Source organism: Rhinopithecus roxellana, chromosome 2, assembly GCF_007565055.1.
Source record: "Rhinopithecus roxellana isolate Shanxi Qingling chromosome 2, ASM756505v1, whole genome shotgun sequence".
NCBI classification, from domain to species: domain Eukaryota; kingdom Metazoa; phylum Chordata; class Mammalia; order Primates; family Cercopithecidae; genus Rhinopithecus; species Rhinopithecus roxellana.
In genome coordinates, this window is record NC_044550.1 from 102,245,807 (window position 1) to 102,267,851 (window position 22,045).

At 35.0% G+C, this 22,045-nt stretch overlaps 1 protein-coding gene across 1 annotated transcript in view; it reads left to right on the forward strand.

The window, feature by feature from the left end:
• Window positions 1-22,045, forward strand: part of GALNTL6 (polypeptide N-acetylgalactosaminyltransferase like 6) — a 1,271,092-nt gene that overhangs the window by 177,181 nt on the left and 1,071,866 nt on the right. The gene's annotated exons all lie outside the window — the stretch shown is intronic.

Below are 22,045 nucleotides of genomic sequence, written 5' to 3' on the forward strand. Positions count from 1 at the left end.
TTCTTAAGGTTATGACTCCTGCACTGAATTTATGGAAATATTTTTGATCAATTTCTGGCTTTTGAGTATAATTAGTACAAGTGATCAGAGAATATGAATCAAGTTTTCATAAATTGTTATCATTTGTGGAACTCTTTCCAGAGCTAAGAGGAGACAACTGTTTGCATACCTAGTTCCTAGTGATATTCATGAGCAGACAACTGTCAAGCTCTAGCTTCAAGTTTATCATCATCTGATTTACAATAATTTATTCTTTGGTGCCAAATTAAACCTTTTGTTCCTAACTGCAAAGAGTTATTAAGATTAATAGTTTGTCCCCACAAAAGATTTTTGATAAATTTCCCTTTTGTCTTCCTTTTGTGATGCGGGAGAATGGAGGGAACCTTTCAGAAAGAGTGACAATGGATCTGTTGCAGAGATAAAATCAACAGCAACTCTCTGAATTTACTTCCAACAAACAACATTAAAATAAACGATACAGGATGGGACTTCTGTGAATCTGTTAGTCAATGGTGGTGTTTTTTTCTTGAAATATTTTAAACTGCTCTATTTCTACCTCCTGGATCCTTCCAAATTCTATCACCATCTACTTTGGGTCCATTGGATTAATTATTTTACCTGCTCAATTTTACTAATTATTTATATTATTGGAGAAAAAATATTGCAAATACTTTTAATAAAACTCAACACACATACAATGTAAGTGGGAAAATAAAGCAGAGAAACAGATGCATTCAGATTAATCTATAAAATATACTGTAATATATGTCCTAACGATATATTAGAGTGAAAAACTCTAGTTAAAACTTTAGGAGTAGCAAAATATTGCCAGTCATTTGCAGACATATGAAAAGAAAATCAGATGCCCAATAAGAAATTACTGAAGCATTGTTAAAGCAGACTTTGTCTCCTTTAGGAATCACTCTCTTTCTAATCCCAATTTTTTTGTTTGTTTGTTTCTTGGAAAGTTACAAGTCTGTATGCAATTTACTTGGTATTTTCTTGAAAAAAAAGGACAAAAATATCTGGAACCTAGGTTTAACTCATTTCTGGATAGATTATTCATATTTGTAACCAGATATAATTCTTGCTTAAGTACTTTGAATACGTTTTTCACAAAACACTGTGCCTAGTTACATGTTATATCAACCACAAATTGTACTTTTAATATTTAAGGTGGAGTTCTTTCTATTAGAAACAGCTTCTCTTAAAAAGCATTTATTTTATTTATTTATTTTTGAGACAGGGTCTCACTCTGTCACCCAGGTTGGGGTGCAATGGCGCGATCTTGGCTCACTGCAACCTCTGCCTCCCTGGCTCAGGTGATGCTCCCACCTCGGCCTCCCAAATAGCTGGGAATACAGGCATGCACCATCACAACTGGCTAATGTTTTTGTACTTTTTGTAGAGATAAGGTTTTGCTACATTGCCCAGGCTAGCCTCAAACTCCTGGACTCAAAGGATCCGCCTGCCTCAGCCTCCCAAACTGTTGGGATTACAGGCATGAGCCACGGCCCCCGGTCTTAAATAGCTTTTAAGAAACACTTTTTACAAGAGACAGTAAAAACAGGAAAAGAATAAGAGAATAAACCCTACACTACAGAACGAACTGGTTATCATTTACTAACAAATGGTACAAGCACCACATGCAATATATCCCCTCTCCTATCACATCTACTATGATATATATCTACATTTATGTATGTGTGTGTATATATTTACACACATCTATACCTATGTAATTATATCTTAAAATTCTAAAATAAGGAACATGGTCTAAGCTAGGATCTTACTACATAGTTAAAATCAATACAAGTTTTACTTTTCCAGGAATTTTAAACTGCGGGATTACTGCATATGATTACTGTGGAGAGGAGATGAATGTTAATAAATGAAAGTGCATAAATTATATCCCTATTGATTTGTTTGAATTCCCCTTTCGTAGAGAATTAGTGGAAGCCTTAGCTTAGCTAACTGTTGAAGTGCCAGCAACACTTTGGTTCACCTTTTCTTCAATATTTTGATTCTTTTTGCCATAAGATGCACATCTCTGAAAAATACTGATTTGCTTTCACAAGACCTATTAACTTTCTAGTATCAGATCTTACATTTTAATTGCAGAGAGAATCTAGTTCCTCCAGCTGCCATTGCTTAAATACTAAGAAGCTTCCTGCAACACCTTTAATTTAACAGCAGCATGTCTACTAGTCCATGCTATTATCTTTCCCTCTTTCATTAATCTATGCAGTATTAGAACTTCTATAGAGGACATGATTGAAATGCAGACTTGCTCTGAGCACCTCATAGAGCTGCAGCTCTGGCGTGGACTGTGGAAGCCTCCACTATTTTAGGGCAGTTGGGTATGTTTTTCCTATGAGCCAGTGGCCGTTTCTCTAAAGTGCTTTGTGCTTTAGTGACTTCTAAAATCAAAACTTGATACAGGCTGGGCACGGTGGCTCTTGCCTGTAATCCTGGTACTTTGGGGGCTGAGGTGGGAGGATTGCTTTAGCCCAGGAGTTCAGGACTAGCCTAGGCAACATAGTGAGGCCCTTTCTTTACATAAAGTAGAAAAAATAGCCAAGTGTGGTGATGCACACCTGTAGTCCCAGTTACTGAGGAGGCTGAGGTTGGAAGATTGCTTGAACCCAGGATGTTGAGGCTGCAGTGAGCTTTTATTATGCTACTAAACTCCAGCCTGACAGAGTGAGATCCTGTCAAAAAAAAAAAAAAAAGAAAGAAAGAAAAGAAAAGAAAGGAAACAATAAGAAAAGAAAAGAAAAAAAGTAAAGTAACTTGATGCAACAATTGAAGTAAAAACTAAAGTCCTTGGGGGGGAATATCTGACTCTGCAGTTATTTAACTCTGACATAGTCATTGCTAATAATTTCCAGTAGCTTTATGGCTAAGTTCATCACAGCATACACGATACTAAGACTTGCTAGATTCTGAGGTTCTTTAATTGTAGAAGGTTAAAGTAATTTGGATTTGTTTTTTGATCCTCAGTTATCAACAAAAATGTTTAAATTATGCTCAGTATTATCTGGTTAAAACAGCAAGAAATTAGATGAAACATGTTAATTTAAATATCTATAAAATAGTCAAAAACTTTAAAGTTAATATGTAAAGCAACAAAATTCTGTTTTCTGGAAAAGTAATCTATGTGCAAAGAACTTTATTAAGGAAACATCTTTCATTTTACAATAATGAAAGATAAATAAATTGCCACTGTGGTTATTTTCACTTTCTTAAATACAATCACATTTTGTGTCTGTCAGACTGAAGATAAGAACACGTAATTAATTCATTGATAGAAACCATTATGGTTTGCATTTCACTATTTTTATAATATTCATGTAGACTATATTTTTCTTTGCTAACAAGAATAATAAATAATGTTTCATGTGTTTTTGAAATTTGTTAAATTAGCTATTAAAAACTATTTGGGATTCAAGAAGATTATGAAGTATAGCTGACACATGGAGACATGTATTTAGCTGATATGTAGCAACTGTTAATCAGGACCAGTATGAATAAGTAATGTATATTATAAAAACTATAAGCAGTGATGACAAAAAAAAGAATACAAGATATTTTCATGAACTTCAATATATGGAATCACATAATAGCAGCAATTAACAATCACTGCAAATGAATATACAATAATCGATCATTCAAAAAGTGAAAAAGAAAATTAATTAACAAGCTAATTAAAAATCACAGAATGCCCTCAATTATTCTGTTTAACTAAGATCATCTTTTTAGTTGTTCAGTTGAGAATTTGGTCTAATTATTCAAATAAATTTCAGAGAAACATCAACCATATAAAAACCTCTATTCTGGGCATTTAAATGTAGACTATTGAATATTCTTAATGAACACACAGCCCATCTGTCATTCCTTTGATCATTTTAGTATATCTCCCCTTTTCTGTCCTTAAATTAAATTATCCTTCCCTTTTATAGATGGATCAGAGATAGCAGCTTTTTAATAAAATAAAGTCAACTTGTAACACTGTGATCTTTTTATTAGATTTTTTTTTTCAAATACTAGTGCTTTGGACTGCTTCCATTTCCTTATACCTGAACTGAGATTCTTTTTTCTGCTGTGTCCAGACATTTTCAAACTGTCTTGTCCATGTGGTCATGAATTAGGCTTTATAAAACAGAATAATTATATTTTGTGACTAATTGTCAGCTGTTTCTACTAAAGAGAATCAAGGTTTATTTTCATTTGATTATTTGCATTATACTCTACATGAGTGTATTTGAACAGCTTTCATACTAGTTACACACAAACACAAATCACAGACAAAAAATGTTTTAAATTTTCTAATGCAACCTAAGCCATTTAAAATGTAAATTGAAGCATAATTACATTTTTTGAACAAATTTAAACAAGCATTTTGTTTTTAAAGTCTCTGTATGCTTTTGCATGAGTGTGCGGCAGCTCTTATGAGCTAAGTTGTTCAAGGGCCACAGAGAGTTTTATTATTTATAAAGAGAAAACTGTGTAGCGCATGGACTCCAGGTCTCCATCCATGTTAAATCTTTAATAATTTGGTTTGATTTGTTTCTGCATCAACCTTCTTTTTTTTTAATTTAAGGATTTATTTTTGCCTTGTCCCAACTCAGTACCTCCTTTTGTTTCCAAAAACGTAGCCACTTACTCCAATAATTAGTCAGTCATGTAGATTTTCCTGTATAATGAAGAAGAGAAATAGGGGAGAATTTTGTATCAATCCACTAATCACCTTCCTCAAAACCGTTTTGTTGCCACAGTCACTGTCCAACCTTCTGGCACAAGTGGGGATCCTTTATACTTCTCCTTTTCATTGTCTTGTTTTTCAGGCTTTAGACTCCTCCTAGTTTTTCCATCTAGCCCTTCACCAGTTTGGGATGCATTCCACATCCTCATGCAGAGCAAATCAACACAGTTTCAGTTTCAACCTCTAATCTTTAGTCTGCAAATCTACCTCTACTGCTTCCAAGGTATCTGTAGAGGAGGGAGGGTGGTAAATTTTAAAAAGAAACAGAAAGTTACATGAAGATTGATAATGTGCTTTAACTATTTGCTGAAAAGGGAAAGAAAGAAAGTGAGAAAGATGGAGAAAGAGAGAAAATTGAGCATATTTCTGGTATTTCCATCTTCACTAGAAATACTAAATTATATTATGTTGCATTGTTACTACATTTAAAGCATTTATCTAAAGGTTATATTAGGAGATACACAACCTATATATTTCCTAAATACCTATTTATCTTTAATTTTCATAAAAACATTTGAGCTAGTTTATATTAGCTCAATTTATAGAGGACGGAATTTAGGAAATTGTCCCATTTTACAGATGACGTAATTAAGGAAATTGTCCAACTTTGCCTTGCTGGTGAGGGTAGAATTGTGATTAGCATCCAGGAGGTCTGACTCTAGAGATGATGCTCCTATGACTACTTTGCCATAGCTTAAACAGCTTGTGGGCTGTTGCTCCTGGTCTGGCATGGTGCTGGATAAATATTTTCAAGTCCTGGAATACAATTTAGATAATGAAGATTTTCAAATGGTCTACCCCCTATGTCTGTCCCTGGCATTTAACATTTGTTTTATGAATATAGACACTTTGACATATATGATTGCTTACTCTATCCGTAAACTAATATGAATCCTTGATGATGTTTCTCATTTACTTAACAAGTCCTTTTCTCAAAGGTAGTACAAAGAAACTTCATTTTAAGCCCTACATAAATCATCAAGAATTCCAAATCCATGATGACTGAACAAATGTGGTGTTGTGGTATATTGCATTGTTTTACATTCCCCCTTCTATTAAAATCACTATTGGTTTCTTTTGCTTTACTATATTTTTTTTAAGTCCTGGGCAGGCAAGTATGTGGCTTATTTTCTGAGTCTTTGTGAATTTTTGGTACAGTTATCCAGAGTTCAAATAGAGGGTTAAATAAGACTACCATTGACTCAGGTATTTCATTATTAGGGACCTCTTTGCAGCCTGGGCAATTTCACAAACCCATGTAGATATTACTCCAGCACAAAGCAAAAGGACTGTATGAACCTTCTAGTGTTAAAGACTAGAACTCTGTATGAATTATTTTTTATTCTGAAAGCCATATAAAATAATCAACACAAGTAGGGAGACAATACAGTTTTTCTTGCATTTTAGGAGACTCCGAGGACCAAATCAATTCTGATTCTCTAACTTCCTACATAGTGTATTTTATTAACTAGAAAGATAGAGTTTACTAAATGGCACTTTTATTGCTCCCTTTGCCTGGGAAGAGAGCAGTGGGATCTTTAGCTTCTTTATTACAAAAGCAGTCAGATATTTTATACAGTAATAAAAGCACCAGCTGCCATTTGAGACAGCTAAAGCTATGCGATAACTACTATGAGTACAACATTAGTAATATTTTCTAAGAAAAGTGTTCATTAAAACGTAAGTTTTTCCCTAACCCCAAACACTTCTGGGACCATAAATAGTTATAGACAAGCTACCTTAAACTGATTAGAGAAAAACCACGTTCGGTAATACTTTTGAATACCTCAACTATTAATACATACAATAGGAGAAAATACAGTTATCACCAAAATGAATGGGGGCAGCACATTTATTTCCCTCAAAAGTGCATACATTTTTTTCACTTGTGCAAATGTTATATTTCCAATCAATATATAAAAGGAGAAAAATGGTAGAATGCATTTGTTATTATTAAAATTTGGAATTTTTTTTGTTAGAGCTGCTGTGTCTTACAAAGAAATCTCCCAAATCAATTAACTGCTCTAGTTATTAACACTTACTAGCAACTACTGTCCGCAAGTCAGTAGCTAAGAGCATAGCATACAAGGAAGGGAAAACACTATCAGTGTCTTCTACCAGTCAGTATTATAATCGAAGAGATGAAATTTAAGTACGTGAAATGATACTTAGTAAAGTCAAACAAGTGCTTGTGAAAACTATTTTCACAACTCCTAGCCTAAGAGTTCAGTGGTAATTTGGCAAGGGTTGTAAGAGTAATTTTCCAGAAAGAAAATAAGATTTGAGATGGTTCTTGTAAGATGGGTACTATATATTCCCATACTGTAAACAAAATTATGCAAGATTTGACTAATAGAGAAATTACAACCCAGAGCCTGCCACTTGGTAAGAATCCCAATATTTGTTAAATAAATACTACAATAAGAAATTTTAGTTTGCACAACAAATATATGAGATCCATACTATTACTATTTGCAACCTACAGATAACAAATATAAAGCTAAGAGAGTATCCTTGACATTGACAATTTCCGTCGTAGAGGAACTGAGTAGTCAGACTCTGAAGCACAACATTCTGATCCAAATTATTATACAGAATTATGTGTGAGCTTAAGTGAAACTTGGAACAATAATTTGTCTAGAGACTGAAATTTGTGGAGGAAGAAAGTTGTTTCGGATCAGGTTTTGAAGGTCTTTAATGTTAGGTTGAAAGAATTAAGGTTTAGTAATAGAAAACAGGAAGGAAGTGGCTTTGTAAGAAAGTGTGGAATGTGTCCTAAAAGTCTATGATTTTTTTATTGAAATGTGTTCTATTTCTTTCAAATGCAAGAAGAAAGAATGCCTTGCTTCTTATTTCAGTAATCCTTAAGAATAGGCATTATAGGGCCGGGCGTGGTGGCTCAAGCCTGTAATCCCAGCACTTTGGGAGGCCGAGACGGGCGGATCACGAGGTCAGGAGATCGAGACCATCCTGGCTAACATGGTGAAACCCCGTCTCTACTAAAAAAAAACAAAAAACTAGCTGGGCGAGGTGGCGGCGCCTGTAGTCCCAGCTACCCGGAGGCTGAGGCAGGAGAATGGCGTAAACCCGGGAGGCGGAGCTTGCAGTGAGCTGAGATCCGGCCACTGCACTCCAGAGCAAGACTCCGTCTCAAAACAAAAAAAAAAAAAAAAAAAAAAAAAGAATAGGCATTATACTGGAAACAGGGTAAATTAGCATAAACTCTTGAGACACGGACATAGATGTTTTAGGGCACTTTTATTTTTCAAATCATATCCTTCCTGAAATCTGAAACATGTTATATGTGATAAAATCACTTTCCTATGTTATATGTGATAAAATCACTTTCCTATATTATTTTTCCCTAAAACCACTAGTTACAGAATCAATATTGTATCTTATAACCCATGGTACCTTTGTTAGAATTTAGGAATAAGGTCATTTGAAGAATAAAATATAATACAAAATAAAATACAATCTTGAATAGAAATGTAAGAAAAACATTCTAAAATATAAGAAAAATAAAAAATTAAACCTTAGAGGACAGAGAAAGTATCAAAAATAGAGATACATTTATCTTGCACTTTAAGGAATAAATGAATTTTTCATAGTGCAATAGGGTAAGAAAGGTGATATATGCTCATTTAATTGTGAACTAAGACCTTGCTAAGTAATGGAGAATTTTTTAAAAAGTGGAAGCCTGCTTACTTATGTGTCATTTCAGGTAGGCAGTAAAGATTAAAATAGTATGATTGATAGCTATGTTGCTTTCATCAAGTTAAACAAACTCCGTAATTTCCCAATTCCTAATCCGTAAAACTGCCACGCATTTAGGGCCATAAAGGCTACTGCTCTCTGACATCCCCCAAAGCCCACCATAGGGACTTGCTCCTTTGTCTTCTGCATGCTCAAGGTATGATGAAAACACATTGGCTTCCACCTAAACAGTGTCACCATAAGAGAAAAACAGCATCTCACCACCCATCACATCCTGAGAGCTCCCTTTTCACTAGGGGTAAATTCTGAGCAGCACAGGTACATCCTATCTCCAGGGTCCACCCTCTAGACCACTGTGTCTCAAACCACTGTTTTCCAGGGGTGAAACCCCCTTCCCACGCATTCTACCATTCCTTTGTAATATCACACTCTTAATTTTCTGTGGTTTTTTTTTCTGTCTTAATGCCATTGACTTCTACTATCAGAAGCCCTATTCTATAGTAAATAAATACATTTAAACCCTCAGTATCTTCAGTGACAATTTGCCAGTACATTTGGAAATGAACTGTAAACGCTCTCCTGAGGTTATCACAGCTCATGTGGAAGCTGTCTACCCTCTGATGCTGCTCCTCTGGCATAGGCTGGTACAGGCCTTTGTCCTTTTAACTTCCCATGACTGTACTCAGACCATTTCTCTTCTACTCCTCTATAATCTCCTAACATCATTATTATTGTTTTTTAAAGTTTGTTTCTTTTTAAATTTATTTTCTTGAGGAGTCAAAAAAAAATTTTAAAGTATACTTAATAAAGTATAATTTACATAAATAAAAGCCACAAATTTTAAGTGTACAATGTGATAGTTTTGACAGTTGCATTCATTTTTGTAGCCACTGCCACAATCATTACAAAGGACATCTCCCTCACTCCCAAAAATTCTCTGGTACAATCCTGTGTTGTCACTCTCCCCACTCCAGTCCCTCACTCCTAGCAATTACTGATTGGCTTTCATTATTATAGCTTTGCATATGGTATTTTAAAATTGCTTTCATTTTAATTGACATCATAATTGCACATATTTATGGGGCACTTTGTGATATTTTGATACACATGTACAATGTTTAATCATTAAATCAGAGTAATTAGCAAGCCCATCACCTCAAACGTTTGTCATTTCTTTCTGTTGGAAACATTCAAAATCCTCTTTTCCAGCTATTTAAATATATACAATAAATTGTTGTTAATTATAGTCACCCTAATGCTATGAAACATTGGTACTTACTCCTCCTACCTATGTACTTATTAAACAGCCTTTGGCTATCTACCCATCTCTTTCTTCACCTTGAGTAATCACTATTTCACTCTGCTTTTATGAGATCAACTTTCTTAGCTCTCACATTTGGGTAAAAATATATAGTATTTGTCTTTCTGTGCCTGGCTTATTTTACTTAACACTATATCCTCCAGGGTCATCCACATCAACTCAAATAATAGGAATTTATTCTTTTTTAAGGTTGACTAGTATATAAATGTTTATATATTTCACATTTCCCTTTTTAAAATTTTTTCTTTTTAATTTTTGTGGGACATAGTAGGTGTGTACATTTGTGGAGTACATGAAACATTTTGATACAGGCATGTAATGTGTAATAATCACTTCCGGGTAAAAAGGGCATCCATCACCTTAAACATTTATCCTTCATGTCACAAACAATCCAATTATACTGTTTTAGTTATCTATAAGTGTACAACTAAAGTATTATTGACTATAGTCACCTTGCTGTGACATGAAATACTAGGTCTTATTCATTCTTCTAAATATTTTTTGGATCTATTAACCATCCCTTATCCTCACCCTCCAGCCCCTGAGCCCCCCACTACCCTTCCCAGCCTCTGGTACCATCCATCTACTCTATATCTCCATGAGTTCGGTTGTTTTAATTTTAGCTTCCACAAATAAGTGAGAACATGTAAAGTTTGTCTTTCTGTGCCTAGCTTATTTCACTTAACATAATGATATCCGATTCCATTCATGTTTTTGCAAATGACAGGATTTCATTCGTTTTTTATGGCTCAGTAGCACTCCATTGTGCATATATGTCCACATTTTCTTTACTCATTCATCTGCTGATGGATACTCAGATTGCTTCCAAACCTTTGCTATCATGAACAGTGCTGGAATAAACATGGGAGTGCAGATATCTCTTCAATATACTGATTTCCTTTCTTTTGGGTATATAGCGAGCAGTGAGATTACTGGATTGTCTGGTAGCTCAATTTTTAGTTTTTTGAGTAACCTCCATTCTGTTCTCTGTAGTGGATTTTCTAATTTTCATTCCCACCAACAGTGTACAAGAGTTCCCTTTTCTCTACAATCTCACCAGCATTTATTAGTACCTATCTTTTCGATAAAGGACATTTTAACTGGGGTGAGATGAAATGTCACTTTAGTTTTGGTTTGCATTTCTCAGATGATCAATGATGTTGAGTACCTTTCATATACCTGTTTGCCATTTGTTTCTCTTTGTTGTTGTTGTTGTTCCAGTTTCATTTAGCTCTGCTCTGATCTTTGTTATTTCTCTTCTTCTGCTGGGTTTGGGTTTGATTTGTTCTTGTTTCTCTAGTTGCTTGAGGTGTGGCATCAGATTGTCTATTTGTGCTCTTTCAGACTTTTCATTGTAGGCATGTAATGCTATGAACTTCCTCTTGGCACTGCTTTTGTTGTGTCCTGGAGGTTTTGATAGGTTGTGTTGCTATTATCAGTCAATTCCAATAACTTTTTAAATTTTCATCTTGATTTCATTGTTGATCCAAAGATCGTTTATGAGCAGATTATTTAATTTGCATGTATTTGTATAGTTTCGAAGGTTCCATTTGGAGTTAATTTCCAGTTTTATTCCACAGTGGTCTGAGAGGGTACTCAATATAATTTTGACTTTTTCAAAAATTTATTGAGATTCATACTGTAACCTATCATATTATCTGTGTTGGAAAATGTTCCATGTGCTGATGAAAGTAATGTATAATCTGCAGTTGTTGGGTAGAATGTTCTGTAAATATTTGTTAAGTCCATTTGTTTTAAGATATAGCTTAAGTTCATTGATTTTTGTTGACTTTCTGTCTTCATGACCTATCTAATGCTGTCAGTGGAGTATTGAAGTCCTCCATTTTTATTATTGTGTTACCCTCTATCTCATTTCTTAGATCTAGTAGCAATTGCTTTGTAAATTTGGAAGCTCCAGTGTTAGGGGTGTGTGTGTGTGTGTGTGTGTGTGTGTGTGTGTGTGTGTGTGTGTATATAGGATTGTGACTTTTTTCTGTTGGACTACTCCCTTTATCATTATATAAAGTCCTTCTTTCTCTTTGCTGTTTTAAAGTATCTTTTGAGTGATATAAAAATAGCTACTCATGCTTGCTTTGGGTTTCCGTTTGCATGTGATATCTTACTCCACCCCTCTACCTTAAGTTTGTATGAGTCCTTGTGTGTTAAGTGGGTCTCTTGAAGATAGCAGATACTTGGTTGATAGATTTTTATCCATTGTGCCATTCTGTATATTTTGAGGGAAACATTTGGGACATTTACATTTAATGTTTCTTTGGAGATGTGGGGTGTTGTTCTGTTAATCATGTTACTTGTTGCCTAAATACTTTATATTTTTGTATTATTGTTTTATAAACCATGTGAGATGTATTCTTTAAGGAGATTCTATTTTGGTATATTTCAAGGTTTTGTTTCAAGATGTAGAACTCATTTTATCATTTTTTTTAGTGTTGGCTTGGTAGTGGTGAATTCCCTCAGCATTTGTTTGTCTGAAAAAGGCTTTACCTCACCTTCATTTATGAAGTTCAGTTTTGCTGAATATAAAATTGTTGGCTGACAATTATTTTGTTTCAGGAGGCTAAAAATAGGACCCCAATCCCTTCTGGCTTACAAGGTACCTGCTGAGAAATCAGCTGGTAATCTGACAGGCTTTTTTTTTTTTTTTTATAGGTTACCTGATGTTTTGTCTCACAGCTCTTAAGATTCTTTCCTTTGTCTTGACTTTTGATAACCTGATGACTAAGTGCCTAGGTGATAATCTTTTTGCCATGATTTTCCCAGGAGTTCTTTGAGCTTCTTGTATTTGCATGTCTAGATCTCTAGGAAGGCCAGATAATTTTTCCTGAATTATTCCCTCGAATACATTTTCCAAACATTTAGATTTCTCTTCTTCCTCAGGGACACCAATTATTCTTAGGTTTGGCCATTTAACATAATCTCAAATTTCTTGGAGACTTTGTTCATTTTTTAAAATTCTTTTCTCTTTATCTTTGTTTGATTGGGTTAATTTGAAAGCTTTGTCTTCACGCTCTGAAGTTCTTTCTTCTAATTGTTCTAGTCTATTGTTGAAATTTTCCACTGCATTTTGTATTTCCCTAACTATGTCATTCATTTACAGAAGATGTGATTGTCTTTTTCTTTATACTATCTATTTCTCTGAAAAATTTTTCATCCATATTGTGTATTGTTGCTTTAATTTCTTTAAGTTGGTTTTCGCCTTTCTCTGGTATCTCTTTGAATAGTTTAGCAATCAATAACCTTCTGAATTATTTATCTGTCAATTCAGAGATTTATTCTTCATTTGGATCCATTGCTAGGAAGCTGGTGTGATATTTTGGGGTTGTTACAGAACCCCATTTTGTCATATTACCAGAATTACTTTTCTGGCTCCTCATTTGTGAAGAAAATAATTCTTAAAATTATTTTTTAATTTACTTTTAGTTTAATTTTTTATCCATCTTAAGGATCAGACTTTGATGATTATTTTAGCCTAATTTGATTCTTGGGCTTCTAGGAGTGAACACTGTATGAGATCCTTAGTTATAGAGAGTCTTTATGTGGTGGCTTTCCCTCATGCTTGGTTTAGTGGTTATATTCTTGATGTGTGGGCAAGGTCACTGTCTCCTGTGGAATTGGAATGACAGTAATCTCTTGAAGCTTATCTTGTTCTCTCGTTGTGTACAGTTTATTTATTTATTTATTTAATTTTTTCCTGAAGTTTTATTTACTGAGTTAATAATTTAGTCTTCAGGCCAATAGGGGAGGTATTTCTGAGTAGGCACTGCTTGTAGCTAAGGCAGGTGGGTGGAAGTGATACCCAATGGCGGGCTGAGGTCCCAGCCTTGATGAAGGTGGCTAGGGTAGCTCCCATTTAGATGTGCTGAGGTTTTATCAGGGAGAAGGGTGGGAGCTACCTCAGCTCCCCTGCCAGGTCAGCAAGAAAGCTATTCACCTCATAGCCTCACTCCTGTCCTAGTGTTTCAGCCATTTAGATCAGGCACTTCTTTTCATCTACAGCAATGTTGATGTTTTGAGTAGTGAGGAATTGTGACTCTGCCTTTTTTCCAGGCATGAATCTGGAGTGTGCTCCTCCTGTGGGGCTATACTCACCCTGGATTGTTTCTAAAATGCTGTCTATAGATGCCTCCATGCTGTGTTCCTGTGAGGAAAGCCCCAGTTGTGTCTGCAGTAGAGTGCCAGGGGCGAACAAGTTCACCTTCTCCAAGGTCCTTCACAATCACAGAGGTTGCCTGCCTGTTGGGGTATAGGTGCAGACTTTCGCTACCATACCCAGCATTGTGATTGTGTTTCTGCTGTGAGAAATAACCCACCAGCAGAATGGTCTGGAATTCAAGGCCTGCTGTTCAGATTCTTTTGCCCCATGGAGTGATCCCTTTATGTGGTGCCCTCCCACTTCCCATAGGGATGGAGATTCCTAAGAGCCAGAGTGCAGGCATTGTTATCACTCTTCTGTATGTAGCCACCCCCTGGGGTTACTAGGCTCTGGGTTAGTGCTGGGGAATGCCTGTGAGAGTCCTGTGATGGGACCCATCTTCAAGTCTCCAAGTCATAGATACAGACACCTGCTCTGCTAGAGGTTGCAGGGGAGTGATATAGACTCTGAGAATCCTTGTGAGAATCCTTAGTTGTAGATATGTTCACTGTGTTGTCTTTCTCAAATGCCATTTATACTAGCAACGAAGTTGTCACGTGGACAGACTCAGAACCTCTGATTAGCCAGGATGTTGCAGACAGTGGGATTAACTGTTGTTTTCTCCTTCCTGGGAGCAGAGTTATTCTGTCATGAATTGCTGTAATGGCCTGAATTGGTAGGCCTCCAGCCAGGAGGTGGTAATGGGATATAAGCTTGCCTTATGTTGGCCAGGGAGAAGTATTCCGGTTTCTCAGGTAGTAGGTGAGGCCATGAAGCTCCCAAGAGTTTATGTCTTTTGTGTTTGGCAACCAGAGTGGGTAGAGAAATATCATCAGGTGGGGGCAGGATTGGGTGGGTCTGAGCTCAGACTGTTCTTGGGTAGGGCTTGCTGAGGCCACTGTAGGGGCTTAGAGGAGTGGTTCTCAGTTTGTTGGGGTAATGTTCCAGAGGGGAGTATGGCTGCCTCTGCTGTACAGTATAGTTTGCCAGGGAAGTTGGGGGTAGCCAGTAGTGAAAGGCCTCACCCAGCTACTACACAGTTGGCAAGGCTGGTCTTGCTCCCTCATATCCTATTAACAGCTCCGAGTTTAGATCTGGGCAGCCTGCACATAGAACTCAGATTAGGCCATACGCCTTCAATGCTGAGAAAGCAAGCGGGGTTTTCAGGCCACATCCCTCCCAATCTGTCCACAATATCAGCTTCTGCACTCAAATCTGCAACAGTTCCCTTTTACCCCTGGATTCTGCTCAGGCAAGTTCATGCCCAATCAATATTACTACAAAATTTAGTTTGAAGCTGCTTTAACCCTGTGACCCCTACCTAATTCTGCTGGCTGCCTTTCCTGAGGGCCCCTGTGAGATATAGTCAGGGATGGCTTCCCTGGGTTCAACCTGGAGAATGGGAGTGCCTATAAGTCTCTTCCTGCTGCTGCTTCTACATTTATATTTTGTGAGACTCCCTAAATCCGTTCCAGCTCTCGGTAAGTTTAAATCCTTCTCCCATGATCTGGATTTTCAGATTCCCCAGTGGGATATGTTCAGAGGCAGATTTTTCCCCTCTCACACTTTGAGAACTCACAGTTTTTCGCCTGTCCCATAGAATTTGTAGCAGTATGCCAATTATTTCAAAAGATCTGTGAGTTCTCTCTGTTTTCCCAGTACACTCCTACAGTGGTTTATGGAACAAAAGTTCACGTTCTGAGTCTCCACACACTCTTCTTTCATTCCGAATGGGAAATGCACATTAGTCTTGCCTCCTATCCAACATCTTCCTCCTGCCTCCTTTATGTCCTCTTTTGAACAGTGTCTACTCAGATCTTTAGTCCATTTTAAAGAATCATGTTAGATTTTTTTCCATACAGTAATTTGATCTCCTTATAGATGAATGGATTTAAAAAAAAAAAAGACCCAATAATCTGTTGTCTACAAGAAACACACTTCACCTATAAAGTTGCAAACAGATTGACAATAAAGGGATGGAAAAAGATACTTCATGCTAAAAAAAAAAAAAAAAAAAAAAAAAAAAAAACAGAAAAGAGCAGGCATAACAATACTTACATGAGACAAAATATATTTCAGGACAAAAACTATAAGAAAAGACAAAGAGGGTCATTACATAATGAAAAAGTGGTTAACTCAGCAAGAGGATATAAGAAATTTAAATACGTATCCACCGAACACTGAAGCACCCAGATATATGAGGCAAATGTTACTAGTATTAAGGAGAGAGATAGACTCTGATACAAAAATAATAGAGACTTTAACACCCCACTTTCAGCATTGGACAGCTCTTTCAGGAAGAAAATAAAAAAACAACAACAAAAATTGGACTTTGCCTTCATTATAGAGCAAGTAGACCTAATAGATATTTACAGAACATTTCATCCAGGAACTGCAGAATACACATTCTTTTCCTCAGCACGTGGATCATTCTCAATGATAGATCATATGTTAGGTCACAAAACAAGTCTTCAACATTCAAAAATTGAAATAATATTGAGCATCTTTTCTGACCATAATGTAATAAAACTAGAAATCAATAATAAGAGGAATTTTGGAAAGTATACAAACACACAGAAATTAAATAATATGCTCTTGAACAACCAGTGAATCAATTAATAAATTAAGAAAAAAATTTCAAAATTTCTTGAAACTAATGAAAATGGAAATACAACATAACAAAACTTATGGGATACAATAAAAGTAGCATTAAGATGGAATTTTGTAGCTATACGTGTCTAAATCAGAAAAGAAGAAAGACCAAATAAGCAACCTAACAATACATCTTAAAGAACTAGAAAAGCAAGAGCAAACCAAACCCACAATTAGTAGAAGAAATAATAAAGATCACAGTGAAAATAAATGAAATTGAAATGAATAAAAAAATACAAAAGATTAAAGAAACAAAAGGTTGTTTTTTTTTTTGAATAGTTAAACAAAATTGGAAAAGCTTTAGCAAGACTAAGAAAGGAAGAGAATCAGAGGTGATAAGGAGACGTTACAATTGATACTGCAGAAATTCATAGGATCATTAGTGGCTACTGTGAACAACTATATGCTAATAAATTGGAGAATCTAGAAGAAATTGATAAATTCCCAAATACATACAACATACTAAGATTAAACCATGAAGAAATACAAAACCTGAACAGATCAATAACAAGTGACAAGATCAAAGCCATAATAAGAAACCGCCCCACAAAGAAAAGCCCAGGACACAATAACTTCACTGCAGCATTCTATCAAACATTTAAAGAACTAATAACAATCATACTGAAACTATGAAAAATAAAGGTGAAGGAAATATTTCCAAACTCATTCCATGAGGCCAGCATTACCCTGATACTAAAACCAAAGACACATCAAAAAAAAAAAAAAACTGCAGGCCAATACCCTGATGAATATTGATGTAAAAGTCCTCAACAAACTACTAGCAAACTGAATTCAACAACACATTGAAAAAGATCATTAATCATAACCATGTGAAATTTATTCCAGGGATGCAAGGATGGTTCAACATATACAAATCAATCAGTGTGATACATAATATCAACAGAATGAAAGACAAAAAGCATATCATCATTTCAATTGATGCTGAAAAAGCATTTGATAAAATTCAGCCTCCCTTCATGATAAAAACTCTCCAAAAGCTAGGTATAGAAGGAGCATAATTCAAAATAATAAAAGCCATATATGACAGAATCACAGCTAGTGTCATACAGGATGGAGAAAAACTGAAAGCCTTTTGTCTAAGATTTGGAACGTGACAAGGCTGCCCACTTTCACCACTGTTATTTAACATAATGCTGGAAGTCCTAGCTAGAGCAATCAGACAACACAAATAAAAAACATCCAAATTGGAAAGAAATAAATGAAATTAGCCTTGTTTGCACATGATAAAAATCTTGTAATTGGAAAAGTCTAAAGAAGTAAAACATATTTACAGTGACAACTAGAAAACATTGATGAAAGAAATTGAAGAGGATACAAAAAAATGGAAAAGTATTCCATGTCCATTGATTGGAAGAATCAATATTATTAAAATGTCCATATTATCCAAAGTAATCTATGGATTCAATGCAAACCATATCAAACTACCAAGTTCATTCTTCATGGAAATAGAAAACACAATCCTAAATTTTATATGGAACAATAAAGGCCCAGAATGGCCAAAACTATCCTAAGCAAAATATACAAACCTGGAGGAATAACATTACGTAACTTGAAATTCTACTACAGAGCTATAGCAACCAAAAGAGCTTGGTTCTGGAATAAAAACATATTATGTTCCAACAGAACATAATAGAGAATGCCGAAACAAATCCATGCATCTACAGTAAACTCGTTTTCAACTAAGGTACCAAAAACATTGGGGAAAAGACAGTCTGTTCAATAAATTGTCCTAGAAAAACTGGATATCAATATGCCAAAGAATAAAACTAGATTCTTATGTTTTCTGTATGCAAAACTCAAATCCAAATGAATTAAGTACGTAAATCTAAGACCTCAAAGTATGAAACTACTAAAAGAAAATATTGTAGAAACTCCCAGGACATTGGAGTGGGCAAGCCTTTCTTGAGTAATACCCCACAAGAACAGGCAACCAAAGCAAAAATGGGTAATTGTCACATCAAGTTAAAAAGCTTCTGAACAACAAAGGCAACAATCAACACAGTGAAGAGACAACGTACAGAATGGGAGAAAATATTTGCAAACTACCTATCTCACAAGAGATTTTTATGATTTGCTCAGAAGATTGTTGCCATGCGAATATAGTGCTATTTATCCCATTTCTCCACTGCCATTTCTGACAGCATTTCAAGTCACATCCTCAGAGTAACTGATAATCTTAGTTTATGAACTAGAGCCTTCCTCCACACTGACTTTTTCAACATCTTGCATTTCATCAATATTCTCGATCTTCTCATTTTCAGTAAATAATACTCCCTAACGCATCAGTTAAGTTCTTACATGACCACATCCTGCCTTTTCCAAAAACTATTCCACTGGCAATCACGAATATGGCCAGTTCACTTCTGATTCCACATATTCATGCAACTGCTTCAGTATCATCATTCCACCAATTCTTTGTCTTTAATTTCTGGTCCCTGGTATGCCCCTGCATTTTCCTGGCATTCATCTCTGCTATCATACCTTTCATCCCTATTCACCTTAGATCTCATGATTCACTACATCATCTGATATCTCTTTAATATCCTACAGTGTCTTGTCTGATTATCTTTCTGAATCCTTGTTTGGGATAATAAAACCCCTCCATTCCTTGGTGAATATAAGTCATAAGTCTGACTCTTCTCATGTCTAGTCACCGGCTGCTAATTACTCCTGCAAAATTCAGACAACCTGATATCACTATAAATTCAAAAACTGAAATCTCAATTCGATTTGTTAACAATGCCCAACAATTATCTGAGCCACCTCATTTCCCTGTTTTTCACAATTCCATTCTAAATCTTCTCGGAACACTTCAAACTATTGGCTCCATTTTTCTTTCACTGACTTTAGCTAGCTTTACTGCACAGAGAATAAAGAAATCTTTACGTATAATGTCATTTAAATTTATTCTACCAAAATACAAGAATCGTTCTTCTTTTCAATACTCCTTTCTTCCCAATATCCTTCTTTTCCAGTACCATTGAAGAGGTATCTCTTATCTTATGTAACGATAATTTCTCTTGCTTAGCTCTGAATGGCTTGCACCAATATATATCCAGAAATGAAAAGAGCAGTTAAATTTGGTCAATTCTCTTCCTTCCTGACCAAATAACCATGCCTTCTGATACAGTATGTTTAGTGTATTGAATATATATATATACATATACATATTTGTCCAATAATTATAGACTGTTGTTATTGACAAATATAAAATGATGCTTCTAAAATACATAATTGATTTTTTAACCAATAATCACAACTGTTTTCTCCATAACTGCTATGCAATTATCAAGTATAAAAAGATAAAAACCTTTCATATGTTGGGTATCTTTTCTTGTCAAACAAAAAGAACTAAAATATCAAAATGAGTTTCCCTTTGAATGATGTTTAAGTTTCTTATAAGTGTAAAATGATTGATTAATTACTTTTCTTATTTCAACTCTTTCATGCTTTACTCTTCAGATGACTTAATTCAATACATTTATTTTCTTTAACTACAACTTAGCTATAGATTTTTAAATTCACCTCTGGAAATCAATGTATTTTTGGCAGGCAGAACCATACTCATACATGTACTTGATATAAATGATACTGAGTCTAATATGCAACAAAAATATAGTTTTAAATATAGCTTTGGTCATTCTTTATATTCCAGTAAGTTGTATAGTCCTACCCTATATCCTTTGGAGAAACATGTAAATACATGGAGTTGTTAATATTATAATACAAATACACTTATGGCAGTGTTTGCTCAAAAGTCTCAGTGTCTTGTAATGACTTAAAAGTATAATAATCAAATTCCCTAGAATGGTGGTTATATTTCCAAACCATTTTTTGTTCAAGACACTCTTTTAGATTTTTACTGGTGCTATTCATTCATTTAAAAAATATATAATTAATCTACTGGTCTAAATTTGGCTCCAAAAATGCCTATCATTTTCAACTATTCTAAACACCCATTCTGCTTAGGTTTTAGTGCGTAGAGTAAATGCCAATGTATGCATGAATTCTTTATTTCATTAGATATTTAATTTTGTACTCTTCTTCCTCTGTGCTTCCATTGAACTTTGTTGTGGCTTATTATAGCACTGAGAATATTCTTTTGTTTCTACTATAATAATTTACATATATACATATCAAATGTACATTTTCCTTGAAGGCAAGGGTCGTGCTTTGCTCATCTTTCTTATGCGTTATTTAATATATATGTACATAATATATTCCTATTGGATGAAAATATTACTCCTTTTTAAAAGGCTTGCCTCTAGGCTTAATTTAATTAGCATTTTTCTATTATATTTAAGTGATTCTATATATAATACTAATAGTTGACAGAAGTAGAAGGAAGATTATATGATGGAAAATCTGATACACTTTGCCTATTAAAGGAGATATTGTCAGTTAAAGAGGAATTAGTTATATAAACCATCTCTCAATTCCCAATATATGACAAAAGAAAAATTTTTGGTTTATGTAGATTTTCATCAAATTTGGAGTAATTAGTACCCATTAATTTTCTATCTTATCATTTAGGACACTGTTTTGCCATAAAACTGTATAGTGAACTATGATTATTATTTGAGAGTATCCAGAAGCAGGCTGTAGTACCAAATAAATAGAGTGGAACAACCAGTATAGATTTTTCTGATGAAAAACACTGAAGTGCTACTGTCTTCCTTACTTCATTTTCTTCGTTTCTTCCCTCCCACCCTCCCTTCTTTCGCTTATTCCCTCCTTTCTTCCTTCCTCCCTGTCTAAATTAAGAGATTTTAGCTTTGTTGGAGTTTTTTCCCTTCCTCTTGGTATCATTTAGATTGCTACTAAGTAAAGTCTAAGAGCAAAATATTATCCATCCAAGACAAATCTTTCCGATAAATGTGATTCATAAACCTGGGATGGGAACAAAGGCATTTAATAAGGTGACCCTCAGTGCTTCACAGCTTAATTTTTATTAGCACATCAGACACTAACAGACTCTCATTTAGGTAGGTCAAGGAGTTTTTACAGATAATGTCTGTAGAGGAAATAATGTTTCCTAATAAGGGGCTCCTAAAGAATATCTGTCTTATTTTCCTCAATCATAAAATGCTTTCCAGTAACATTCCCAGTTGAATTGGATGTCAGGTATTTAGAGTGAAAATTTCTTTGCATTTCTTTTCATTAAAATGGGTTGTCATAAAACAACAAGTACGGCACCTCGCATAAAATCAGGTCATGTTTTATGAATATTTAACTTCCTTTGAACTTTTCAGAAGGAAACAGTGACCTTGAAAACTTCTAGTAGCAGTACACCGTTGTAACGCACAGGCCACTGCCTCTGTCATGAATCATGAGAGATGAGTGCCTAGAGCTAGTGTTGGCTTTTCCAAGAGAAATATTAAAAGAGAGAAAAACGTGAAAATATTTATTATGGACTATT